This window comes from Papio anubis, chromosome 7 (assembly GCF_008728515.1).
Source record: "Papio anubis isolate 15944 chromosome 7, Panubis1.0, whole genome shotgun sequence".
NCBI classification, from domain to species: Eukaryota; Metazoa; Chordata; class Mammalia; order Primates; family Cercopithecidae; genus Papio; species Papio anubis.
The window spans coordinates 132,905,053-132,916,909 of record NC_044982.1 but is presented as its reverse complement, the minus strand read 5'-3'; positions in this window follow the sequence as shown (position 1 = coordinate 132,916,909).

Here is an 11,857-nt window from a genome sequence, read left to right as displayed (position 1 = left end):
CCCACAAGATTAATCCATATCCTCCTGTATTAGCCCATTCTCACGTTGCTATGAAGAAATACCCAAGACTGGGTAATTTACAAAGGAAAGAGGTTTAATTGACTCACAGTTCTGCATGACTGGGGAGGCCTCAGGAAAATTACAACCATACCAGAAAGCACCTCCTCAGGACGGCAGCAGAGAGACTGTGCCAGCAGGGGAAATGCCAGATGCTTATAAAACCATCAGATCTCGTGAGACTCACTCATTAACACGAGAACAGTATGGGGGAAATTGCTGCCGTGATTCAATGACCTCCACCTGCTCCCACCCTTGACACCTGAGGATTATTACAATTCAAGGTGAGATGTGGGTGGGAACACAGAGCAAACCATATCGCCTCCTTTCCCTAAGAACAGGATCAATCCAGATAACCTGAAGATTCCATTCCCCCTGACCACAGTGATTGGTTCAGATACAGGCATGGGACCCACTCATACCAATCAGTCTGGAATACCAAGGAAGAGAGTCTCTTGTCACTGGGTGGTAAGTTGGAAGAGTGTGAGTTCAGAGCTCAATTTGCCATCTTTCCCACATAAACAGCCGAGGGACAGAGTGCATGCACACTGACAACACCGCAGAGTGTCTGGCCCCTCGTACCTAAGGCTAACTGCACATCTGGTCTTTTCAGTGTGGAGTGCCAATAAGTGCCTTCTTTCTAGAAGCTCATTTGAGTTGGGTTTCTGTCGCTAGAAATCACAAAAATTCTAACACATTAGGGCAGTTAGTTGTCTACAGAATTCTTTGATTATGTCTGCCCCATCACTAAAAAATTTCACTCACCCTTAGTATATGTACATTTATCATATACTTGTATTGTGGCACAAACATTACAAAGCATACACAAAACATATACATTATAAAAGGATGATTAAAAGCTAAATATAAATAATAGCTTAATGTTTTCTTTGTGAATCCCTTTGAATTACCTTGCAAGCTCCTGAATAGCCACATTCCACTTTAGAGACCACTTCATTAAAGAATAGTACCAACCTAATGGTTTACAACCTGAAGCCATATTGGAAGGCTTTTCTCCAGAATGCCAATGTTGTCAATAACATGACTGCAGTCTAACATAAACCTTCAGAATCAAATTCTCCTATTATAAGCAGATGCCCAATGATTAGCTTTTAATTATATATTTAAATGGCAAATATTTCAAAAAAGAACACCATTCCAAATGGACACATCTGGAACTCTGTGGAAAGGGAAAATGATCTAAGCAATAATTCTGGACAGAGCCATGTCTACTGTCTTCTACCTAGAGCGCAAACAGGAAGAAACACTATTCAGTTTCCCGAGGTCTGTGTGGAGGCAATCAATGCAGTAAGAAGAATCATAGCAAGAGTGTCAAGGGCCATGCCTAGGAAGAAACATCATCTTTGTACTTATAAACTGCTCAATAAAAGTGTTGCGGGAAATCAGGGACCCTGAGCAGAGGAACCAGCTGCAGCTGTGGCAGAAGAATACAAAATGTGAAGATTTCATGGACATGTATTAGTTCTCCAAATTAATACTTTTATAATTTCTTATGCCTGTCTTTACTGCAATCCCTGAACATAAATTGTGAAGATTTCATGGACACTTATCATTTCCCCAGTCAATACCCTTGTTATTTCCTATGCCTGTCTTTACTTTAATCTCTTAATCCTGTCATCTTCTGAGGAGGAAAGCTTTCAGAAAGACAGGATGTCAGTCAGCAAAGGGCTTAAATGGGAACGTAGTCAACAAGAATCCAAGCATCAAATCCTGCATCCTGGTTGAGAGGGATTACAGCTAGGGCCACCTAGAGGAGAGGGGACTGCTCAGCAAATGAAACCTCTAATAAAGCACAGTTTAATAAAGCTGAGGAGGATGAATGTCGCCTCAGGACCCTGTGATTGTGTCAACTGCACAAATTGTTTGTAGAGCATGCGTGCTTCAACAATATCAAATCTGAGCATCTTGAAAAAAGAACAGGATAACAGCAATGTTCAGGGAACATCAGCGATAAGACTTCTGGCCGCCTGTGAGCCGGATGGAACAGTTATATTTCTCCTCTTTGAAAAGCAAATAGGAGAAATATCACTGAATTCTTTTTCTCAGCAAGGAACATCCCTGAGAAAGAGAATGTGCCCTGAGGGTAGGCCTATGAACGGCCCCCTCCGCCTGCCGTCTTTTATGGTCAAAGCGGAAGGAATGATATAAGTCCCGGTCTCCTGTAGTGCTCCCAGACTTATTAGGAGGAGGAAAATTACCACCAAATAAATTTTGGTCAAACACGTTGTCTGCTCTCAAACCCTGTTTCCTGATAAGATGTTATCAATGACAATGTGTGCCCGAAACTTCATTAGCAATTTTAATTTTACCCCATCCGGTGGTCCTGTGATCTCGGTCCTGTGATCTTTCTTGCCTGGCCCCCATTAGCTTTGTGATATTTTATTACCTTGTGAAGCATGTGATCTCTGTGACCCACACCCTATTCCTGCACTCCCTCCCCTTTTGAAAATTGCTAATAAAAACTTGCTGGTTTTACGGCTCAGGGAGCATCACGGATCCTGCCGACATGTGATGTCTCCCCGGGACACCCAGCTTTAAATTTCTCTCTCTTGTACTCTTTCCCTTTATTTCTCAAACCAGCCGAGACACCTAGGAAATAAAAAGGAACCCACGTAACCATCGGGAGCGGGTTCTCCCGATAAAAAGTTTCCTAAACAGAGTTAAGGGGATAAGAGATATTGGGCAGTACTGAAGGAAAATCAGAGCTCAGGACTTAAAGCAGTTTCCATTGGTGATGCATTCTAGCCTGTCGCTTTGCTGGTGATTGGTAGAGATGAAGGTCATTGAAACTTGAAAGACTGGGAATTTTAGAAAATGGGATGATGAGGAGCTCAATAGTGTCCTCTCCTTTTCAAGGCCATTGCTGAAACCCTCGCTGCCCTCCCCATGGAATTAACTTTCTCATAACTTGACTTTGGTGCCCGTCACACTGTGTCATAGCTAGATGGCCTTCATCTAGCTCTTTCACTTATCTGTAGGTATTTTGACTACATTTCATTCATCTCTGCATCCCTAAGGCTTGCTTAACACAGGACGGGGCAACTTCTGTGAGGAACAAATGCATGCATTATCCAGCTTAGAGCCAAAAAAACAAATTTATTTAAGGCTTTTGTTTGGCAAGAGATAAAACAGTAAGAACTCCAATGTACAAGGAACACTATTCCAAATAGAGAACTTTCTCATCTCTACCTGAAGATGAAAAGTGGTAAGAAATGGTGAGCCTTAGGTGAGTCACTTTAAACCCATATGTGGTAAGATCTGCAGCCTGAGTCTACTGCTTCAAAAGGCAAGAGAGGTACCTTCTCATGCTTTCTCAATGATGCATTAAAATCAAGAAAATAATAACAGAAAATATTCAATATATGTGATAAGCTCTTTACATGTATCAACAAAAAATATAAATATGTACTATCATCCCCAATTTACAGATGTGAAAACTGAGATTTGCAGAGGTCACATGACTTACCCGAGTTAACAAAGTCAAAAATCAAACACAGAATTGTGTGACTTCAAAACTGTGCTTTATTAGAGGTTTCATTTGTTAAGCAGTCCCCTCTCCTCTAGGTGGCCCTAGCTGTAATCCCTCTCAACCAGGATGCAGGATTTGATCCTTGGGTCCCTGTTGACTACGTTCCCATTGAACCCCTTTGCTGACTGACATCCTGTTTTTCCGAGCCTCTAGGATTGCTAGGACAGCACCTTTAGGACTCCTGATTCTAGCAACCCTCTGCTGCCCCCACCTGGCACCCAGAAGCACATACTCGATCATTTCAACCTTATTAATCCCTCACCAGCACCATCCAATAGCCGCAATATGTAGCTAAGTTTTCAAGAAGCTACATTAACAAAGTAGAAAGAAATGGATGAAATCAATTTTCATTACTTTGTTTGAGACAGGGTCTCGCTCTGTGGCCCAGGCTGGAGTGCAGCGGCCTGGCGTGATCTCGGCTCATTCCAACCTCCAAGTCCCAGGCTCAGGTGATCCTCCCACTTCAGCCTCCCTAGTAGCTGGGACTACAGGCACGCAACACCACATCCTGCTAATTTTTCTATTTTTAGTAGAGACGGTTTTGCCATGTTGCCCAGGCTAGTGTCAAACTCTTGGGCTCAAGCAATCCTCTGCCTTGGCCTCCTAAAGTGCTGGGATTACAGGTGAGAGCCACCACGCCTGGCTACATTTTTATTTAAACTTATACTTCCAAAATTTTATCATTTCAATACCAAAAATTAATCATATTTTACACACTTTTTCCATCAAAATCTGGTATATATTTTTACAATTAAAACATATCTCAGCACCATGGGAAAGGTATATTTAAACACACACACACACACATCACAATTAGCCGCTTTTTAGGCACTCAGTTGCCACATGTGGGCTAGTGGCTGCTATACCCAACAACTTACCCTGAGACACTAAATCCACTTTTCACGTCTGATGAAATGAGTAAAGTGTTTCTGTCTGGAGAGAAAATGGCATCAACAATTTTAAATACTTAGCTAATGTGCTCCACTAAATCAATCCGGATTATGATAGAAGTCTATTACTTGAGAGGCAATTTTAATACAATGAAGAAAGCAGAGGCTTAATAGTAAGATGATCTCAACTTCAAATCCCAGCAGAACAACAGATGAAAGGGTCTTCACTAATTTTAATGTGAGAAAGCAGGCATTTATTTCATGGAAAATTAACACTCCGCAAATGGATAACAACCTGTGGTACACTTATATGATGGACTATTATGCCTCATTTAAATTAATAAACTAGGTCTACCTGTATGCACAACACGGATATAACAATAATAATGTTTCGTGAAAGAATATATGATACAATAGGACATCTTCATGAGACCATTTTTTAAAAGTATAAATACATGCAAAATAATATAATATATGGTTTGTGGATATAGACTGATGAAGCTAAATTATGAAGACACGCCTGAAAAGGTAAATATTCACTTAAGAAGAGTGGTTCCCCCCTCCCCCCACCCCCCAAGAGAGCAGAGAAATCTGCTGGCCCCTCACAGGGGACCAAGGGAAGTGTGCTCTACAATCTGGGAAAGGGGGTGATAGGCCCCGGGAAAGCTGGCTTGCCTACCTGTTCTTCTCACAGAAATGCCTCTTAATTTTTTTTTTTTTTTTTTTTTTTTTTGAGACTGAGTATTGCTCTGTCACCCAGGCTGGAGTGCCATGGCGCAATCTCAGCTCACTGCAACCTCTGCCTCCCAAGTCCAAGCGGTTCTCATGTCTCAGCCTCCCAAGTACCTGGGATTACAGGTGCCTGCCATCATGCCCGGCTAGTTTTTGTTTTTTGTTGTTGTTGTTGTTGTTTAGTAGAGAAGGGTTTTCATCATGTCGCCCAGGCTCGTCTCAAACTCCTGATCTCAAGTGATCCACCCGTCTCAGCCTCCCAAAGGTAAGCCACCACAACCAGCCAGAAATGCCTCTTCAAAAAGACATCTGATGAAATACTATAATTTCTAAGTGTTTGGATGTTGTTATAATTATTAAATTAATCATTGATACATTAATCATTTCAATTTAGGTTCTTATCCATCACTACAATTCTTAAGAATAAATTGTCTGCCCAGAAATAAGAATGAGGGGTCGGAAGAAGCTTTGTTACTAGAAATATTAAATCAAGAGGAAATTGCAGAGTTGTTCGCAGACAAAAATGTAAAGGTACTTTCTGGCCCTTTCTATTGAAAACTAGAAGGAATTTAAAAGGGTAGTTGTCGTTCATGTTTCACTGTGAGACAATTTAAGAAATTTACTTTGTTACAATACATTTGACATTGCCTCAACTCCTGTTCCAACCACAGAAATGCCTCCAATAAAATACCTGCCAGGAATTAAAAACACTTTGTTACTATCATTATTCCTTTAAAAGGGATATGGGGAGTTCTTTGCACAGTCCTTGTGATTTTCCTCTAAGTTTGAAATTATTTCAAAATAAAGCTTTTTAATTAAAAAATTGGGAGTCATTCCCTGGGGGTTCTCTGGATGGAGAGAAATGGAACACAGTGTGGAAGGGTAGACTTCAACTATATTTGCAATGATTTATTAAGATGGAGGAGGAGGAGAGGGAAAAGAAATTCTAAGACCAAAACTCCGGCAGTTAACAAATGACTACACATCAGGAAGCCCCTTGCCTGAAGAACACCCTTTGTTCAGCCTCTCTCTCCTGTTAGTTTTGAAGGAGCAAACCCATCCAGTGCAATTCTTTTTTTTTTTTTTTTTTTTTTAGAGACGGAGTTTTGCTCTTGTTGCCCAGGCTGGAGTGCAATGGAGCAATCTTGGCTCAACGCAACCTCTGCCTCCTGGGTTCCAGCGATTCTCCTGCCTCAGCCTCCCGAGTAGCTGGGATTACAGGCATGCACTGCCACGCCTGGCTAATTTTGTATTTTTAGTAGAGATGGGATTTCTCCATGTTGGTCAAGCTGGTCTCGAACTCCCAACCTCAGGTGATCCACCCACCTCGGTCTCCCAAAGTGCCAGGATTACAGGCGTGAGCCACCACGCCCGGCCACAATTCTTAATCTAGAGAGTTTCAGACAAGCTCCAACCCAAAAATCTATTTTCCAAGGTAGCCCACCTTCCCACATGGCAAATCTGTCCTTCAACAGCACTGGCTTGGAGAAGGTTCGAGAAGCACAAAGGGACAGTTGCTAAATACTGAACTTACCATCTAGACAAGTCTGGGAAGAAATGACTTTCTGAACCACCTAATGATTTAAGTTAAATGGAGCATGAAAAGGAGTGCCTCCACAGTTTACTCAATCTGTAGGATTTCTACAGAGAGCTATACCCAGAATAAGAAATTTGTAAGTAATTAATGCAAAGTTACTTGTCCTGCAGGCATTTGGATTTTAATACAGTGCTTACAGAGGATTTATTCCTAGACATCTTTTTTAATCAACATCTCCTAACCCATCTGTGCTTCTGCAGTGAGGTTTCTAATGCTGAAGTGCTATGACTATTTCCATTTGCTCCATTATAATTATGCAAAACCATGTGTTTTGTTCTGCCTGATCCCAGTTCAATTTAAACGCTGATTAAATTGGAAATAAATTAATGTGGTGCAAGTGTTGACGGAATCATCATAAACCGGCACTTACCCCTGGAAACAAACCATCCTCTAATGAATTAATTGTACTCTTTATTTGGGGAGAACATTAGATGTAATCAAATGGAGTGCACACACATTCACAGGCCCAAATAAATGGGTATGTTACAAGTATGACAGTAAATTAAGTTAATTTCAAGAGGCTCTCTAGCACAGGATACACAGGCTGTCATTAGAAAAATAAGGAGTCCAGTAAAAGAGAAAACAGATGATCTGCCTTGACCATTTGACAACGCCTTGTCCTTCCAAGGTAATGTGACTTTCAATCAAAGAGAATGGGATGATTAATTCCTTAATAGCAGATACACATTCCAAGTAATGGAAATTCCAGATATTCACCAGAGAAAGTTTCCGCAGACACCACAGGAGTCTTCTACAAACCAGTATAATGCCACAGGCCCTGGGTTCCTTGCAGATAAAATTTGGAAGCTCCTTAAAGGTATTTTATGGCTCATCGTTATTCTCATGAGGGTCTTATAAAGAGGAGCTAGCTAAATTAGCAAGTGCATTTCGACTCTTAGAAATCACGATATTCCAACCCAAAGAGTGAGACAACTCTACCCCAGCTTTTCTGGAGATGAACCTGCCTTGGACCTGAAAGGGTAGAGTTCTCAGCAGTTGAGGCATTCTCTGTGCGCCCTGCCTATCTTTGGGGACCCTTGCTGAAGGATGGAAGGGGTCCTTCTAGCTTCCTTCAATTAGAACCCATGAACTTCTAAGAATACAATATTCAAAATAAGGAACAGATGACTTTCCTGGATGGATAGAGCTCATAATTAAGTGAGCAAGTACAGCAACCCATGTTATGGGAATAAACCAGGCCCAGGCATAACCCAGGTTCCATCCAAATAGAGGCATCACAGATACAGGCAATGAGGTGTGCACAGGTAAGGAGAGCAGTAGGAAAAGAAAAAAATGCCTGAACCGTTTTAGAAAAAACCTTCTCAGGCTGGGATGAGTCCAAACTTTAGCACCACATTTTAAAATAGTTTTGTTTTTAATTACAAAGTCAGTACTTCTCATTTAAAGCAACATCTGATTTAACACACAAAGAAAAATAACATTTAGAACATCCATAATGCTATCTATTCAGAAAATATTTGTCCTTGCAATGGTATTTGTAATTGTTTAAAAGAAAGATTTCTAAATCTCAGTACTACTGACATTTTGAGCCAAATAATTACTTGTGGTAGGGGGCCGCCTTGTGCATTGCAGGATGTTCAGCGGCATGCCTGATTGCTAATCACTAAAGTAGCACCAACCTCCACCCTGCTTGTAGCAAGATAAACTGTCTCCAGACATTGACAAATGGCCCCTCAGAGGCAAAAATCACTCCTGCTTGAAAACCACTCTTTTAGAGGAATCACATCATACAATTTTGAAACCAGCAATTTTCATTTAATGTATTGCAAGCATCTTTCTGCATCATTAGAAACATGACTGGAGCATCTTATTTAACTAGTCCTTAATAAGTTCTTAACTTTAACCAGTTCTTCTTTTCAATGTTGTGCTAAAAATATAGTGCGTATTTTTGTACAGTGGCATGATATGGGCACACTGCAAGCTCTATTTCCCGGCTTCGACCCATTCTCCTGCCTCAGCCTCCCGAGTAGCTGGGACTACAGGTGCCCGTCACCACGCTCGGCTAATTTTTTGCATTTTTAGTACAGACGGGGTTTCACCATGTTAGCCAGGATGGTCTCAATCTCCTGACCTCGTGATCCGCCCACCTCGGCCTCCCAAAGTACTGGGATTACAGGCTTGAGCCACCACGCCTGGCAGGATATATTTCTTAAGCAGGATTTCTGAGTCAAGTGTTTGTATGTTTTTTATGTCGTTTTTCTTTTAAAACCCTTGACACACCTTGTATCATTTTCCATTTGTGATTGGTGTCAGCCTCTGTGACTTTTTCTCCCACACTATTCCATGAGTGCAAGGACTGCCATCTGTTCCATTTACTATAATATCCCCATCATGTCTAGAAGTGCCTGGCACATAGTAGCACCTCAATAATATTTACTGAATGGGTGAATGGATAAGTGAAAAAATAGCAGTTAAACTTTCAAACACTTTGCAGGTTGCTAGTTTTGTAACTCACTCATCTTATCCAAAAATAAACATTTGAAATTGATCCCAAAGTAATAAATTGGCTATAAATATATCTTGCTTTCAGAGAAGAGGGAAAGGTATTAAGAGGTAGATTAAAAGTCCAAAACCTAGATAAGAGCAGTGGCTCACGCCTGTAATCCCAGCACTTTGGGAGATTGAGGTGGGTGAATCACTTGAGCCCAGGAGTTCAAGACCAGCCTGAGCAACATGGTGAAACTCCATCTCTACTGAAAATACAAAAATTAGCTGGGCAGGTGGTGGCAGGCGCCTGTAGTCCCAACTGTACTTGGGAGGCTGAGGCAGGAGAATCGCTTGAACCCAGGAGGCAGAGGTTGCAATGAGTCGAGATCATGCCACTGCATTCCAACCTGGGCAAGAGTAAGGCTGTGTCTCAAAAGAAAAAAAAAAAAAAAATCCAAACCCAAACACTTGGGTTCCAAGGCTGCAGTTAGAGTGAAGAGATGTTGGTGGAGATAGGGAAGCAATGAACTATTTATTAAACCCCCGTGGCTCCAGAGCTTTTTAAAAAAGTCATACTTACTACCCTCATGACTGTAGAGCTCCCTACCTGGGAAGAAAATAATAAAGACAGAAAGTGGTTTATTTGTTTTTCTAAGTCAGCTAAGACATTCAGAAGATGCTGCTTTGACTAAATCATCTGTGTTTTGGGATGGAAACCCTCCAAAAGGAGATTGAATAGTTCATCTGCACTAACACACTATACCTGTCCATAGCTAACTAACGGACCTTGAACTCCAGTGTCATTGGGGAAACACAAATCTGATGGCAGAATGTCTTAGTCTGTTTGCTGCTGCTAAACAGACGACCTGAGACTGGGTAATTTACAAGGAAAACACATTTGTTTCTTACAGTTCTGGAAGCTGGAAGTCCGAGGTTGAGGGGCTCGCGTCGGGTAAGGGCCTTCTAGCTGTGGCATTCCATGGCAGAAAAGCAAAGGGCAAGAAAGCGCGTGGGAGAGACAGAGCCCATTCCCACAGCCATTTTTTTAAAGGCATTAAACCAACCCACAAGGGTGGAGCCTTCATGGCCTAATCATCTGGTAAAGATCCTGTGTCTCAATACTATAACAATGGCAATCAAATGTCAGCATGGGCTTTGGAGGGGACAAACGTCCAAACCGTAGCAAAGAGGTTCTGATAAAACGCTTCAACTCATACTCCACTTTCTGCTAGGCCTGTCCACAGATGGCACCACTCACTTATCTTGGAATAAAAACCCCAATGTCTTCCCTGCATATGTCCTCTTCACCTCCTTTTAAAGTTAGGTGGGTGTGTGTGTGTGTGATAAACCACGCACCAATGGAAGGGCAAGATGATAAGTGCCTCATTCAGGACTCAAGCAGAAATCTTAGCCAGGCCTTCATAACTGGGAGAATTACAGATAAAATATGTAGATCCTGGCAAATGGACCATGCAGTCCTCGCTGTCGAATTCCAAGGTCACATCGACCCAGAGAGAATATTAATCAAACTCCAGTAAAAAATGAAAATGAGTGTCTCTGTGCCCTGTTTTACACCTCAAGGAACATCCAGCTAACTATTGTAGTGCAGTCGTATTAGGTACTTGGAAAATTATGTAACTGCTACTGAAGTTATCCAAGCATCAATCTAAAAATGTTCCCATTATTTTGGTGAGCCGCTTGGTAACATCAAGAAATAGTGTTTCGCAAAATGCCTCTTGAAAAGGCACTATTTGAAAACACCTTTACATTAATTGCCTAAACTAAAATTCTAGCTATTACATAGATCAGTAGTTCTGAACCTTGGGAACACATTAGAATCACCTGGTAGCTTTTTAAAAATACCAGTACCTGGGCCCCAATCCCAGAGATTTTCATTTAATTATTCTGGGAGAGGCCCAGACACTGGTAATTATAAACCTGCCCCAGATAATTCTAATAATGCAGTCAGGTTTGAGGCCTCTCTCTCAGTGCTACTGGAGCTCATCCTCTGTTGCTGTGACCCAAATCTTCCTGGATACCTAATCTCTAATGGAGACTTCTCAACTCAAAGAAAGAAAACTTGTTCAGTAAGGTAAACACTATTTCTGAGAGTCCATATAACTAACAGTGGGGATGAAATGTTGTCATGTGTGTGGTGCGTGGAGAGAACATGATCTTAGATTCTTTGCCACATCAGTTGTTAGAAAGACAATTCGAATGGCACACTAGTAGTCAGGAGGATAAGGCAGGAGGATTTCTTGAGCACGGGAGTTTGAGTTTACAGTGAGCTGAGATGGCACCACTGCATTCCAGCCTGGGTAACAGAGCGAGACCCTGTCCCTGAAAAAAAAAAAAAAAATTAATTTGTTTTTAAAGAAGAAATCAAGTAACACATCGGGCAACTTCAAAGCCGACTTCTCACCTTAGATGAACCCTGACACTTAGCATTCAAACTTTCATTCCCTGGAACAAAGACAGAATTCTTATTGGCAATAATCTCAACAATTTGGAGAACTTGAAAACTAGCACGGAGTGCAATAAAGAACTACTAGATTTAAACGGTCCTAAAAGACATGAACTATA